This window comes from Apis dorsata, unplaced genomic scaffold (assembly GCF_000469605.1).
Source record: "Apis dorsata unplaced genomic scaffold, Apis dorsata 1.3 scaffold_142, whole genome shotgun sequence".
NCBI classification, from domain to species: Eukaryota; Metazoa; Arthropoda; class Insecta; order Hymenoptera; family Apidae; genus Apis; species Apis dorsata.
Window position 1 is genome coordinate 263,130 of NW_006263433.1, and position 2,164 is coordinate 265,293.

At 36.4% G+C, this 2,164-nt stretch overlaps 1 protein-coding gene across 5 annotated transcripts in view; it reads right to left on the bottom strand.

Moving 5' to 3' along the window:
* The window catches only part of LOC102675814 (protein muscleblind-like), a 360,083-nt gene that overhangs the window by 228,172 nt on the left and 129,747 nt on the right, over positions 1 to 2,164 (bottom strand). The gene's annotated exons all lie outside the window — the stretch shown is intronic.

Consider the following 2,164-nt stretch of genomic DNA (forward strand, 5'->3'; position numbering starts at 1 on the left):
CCGTTAATATTTTCTTATCGCCGACGCGCGCCTCTCTTTCGCCTTACGTCGCATTGCACGTCGACCCGAGACTCCTATCTTCACACTCTGCTCGTCCGACCGAATTATTACGCTTCCAGGACACAATTTCGCCCGTGCGAGGAGGGGGATAACGTCCCACTTGGTTTGCACGCGTACGCCTTGCGAACGAGATTGCGAGGGATGGGTCTCTCACGCTCGAGCATGAATTTATTCCCGTTTCGGCTCGTTGTCTTCGACTCGTTTCTTTTCGACTTCGCTTCGATCTTGAACGCGTGAATTTTGGAAATTTAATTCTCTCGAGCGAGACTCGATTACGTAATAGAGATTATACGATATTTTTAATCGTGCGATTTGTACAATTTTCTTGGTAAATCATCGAAACTATTGGAAGAATGTTACTTTCGAAAAGTATAATGATCGTACAAATCTATTGAACGGAATTAATTACGCCGATATATCAAGAATATTCTGATTGAATTAACGAGATATATGTGTAATGAACTGATGATCGTTTAAATGATACGTATTAATTTCTTCGCTAATCACCGTTTAATTAATTACAATTATATTTCAAGTGATTATAATATTGCCGCGATCATCACGTAAAATGAATTAACAAATAAGTTACACGTTTCAAAATATAGCAATAGACGGAGTCATTATTCGCTGAAAATTTGAAATGTGTGTTATTTTATAATTAAACTTAATAAAAAAAAAAAAAAGAGAGAGAGAAAATAAAAAAAGAAAAGATCGTTTAATTACTCGATACGCTTCAATTTCAAGTTGAAGTATCGAGAAATTCCACTTTAATTAATACTTCCGATTGGCAAGAGCCGGTAGTCTACTTCCTTTTGAAGCCAACTTCACGCCGAAGTCTAGTCCTGCGTTCGTAAAAACATCGCAATTATCTCACCTGTTTCCAACGAAGTAATTTTCTACAAATTTCTTTCGACGAATTAAAAGTTGTTACTAATGATTACATATCGATTTATATTCAAGTCTATGATAAATTAAAAATTAAAATTATTAAAAATAGTTGGATATATAAATTAATTATACTATATTTTCAGCTGTTTAAAATTGAAATCGTTGAAAAAGTGACATTCGTAAAATCTGTAAATCAATAATGATGCTTAACCGTGTGAACTAATAAATAAATAAGAATATCGGGAAATTGTATGTAAAACTCGTTCAACAAGGAACGAATCGTTGAATTCCTAATTCCGTCGTAATAAGCTTCGTTTCCTTTTTTGCCCTATTAACCGAGCAATTAGTTTTACTTTTCCATAAAACACACGTTCGAATCGTTAAAATTTTTCGAACGAAACTTAACCAGTATCCTCTAACGAACTTTTCGCAATGTTCCACTTGATTTATGCGCCGGTGTATTAACTCGTCGAAAACCATTTTTCAAACGGGTTGGATATTTGTAACTTTGCCAACGTTTTCAAAGTTTACCGACAAACTCTTTTATCGTGTCATTAGTTCGCCCACTTCTCCAAGTTTCTTTCAGTAAGGATATCCTTTCGGAAAATTATAATCTTCGAGCTTGGATCGATTCCATTCCCCGAATAAAATCTTTAAGAAAGAAACATTTGAAGCGCAAACATTTGAGACACAAATCGTACACAAAATATTCAAACGAACATGCAACTCATTCTGCATACATAAATAACCAGTGATAGTGAAAAATTAATAATTATTATAATAATAATTATGATCAATTACTCAAGTAACTAACTTTAATTCGAAAACTTTTCAATTAGTACTTACTTTTTTCCAAATTGACCAAAATTGATCAGACTTTCGTCTACTTTCATCTACCTCTCCCCCCCTCCTATCGACAACGTATTCACACGGAAAACGTTCCCCAAAAACGGGGTAAAAAAAAAAAGAAAAGGAGGAGAAAAAAAATTTCCAGGTATCGTGGATCGATCGGGGCAAAAGGGCTCGGTCTCTTTCTCTCCTCGCCGAGCCGAGGTCTCGCGCCTCCTTTTAGGAGGCATCCAGCGAAAATCGTTGCGAAAGACTGAAATCGTATTAAGCGGGAGAGCGACGTAACGAAGGTGAATGTAAACTAGGCACGAAAGGACCCGGGCGTATAAAGCGAAAGGTGGGCAGAGGTGCGCTTCTACCGAAGGGG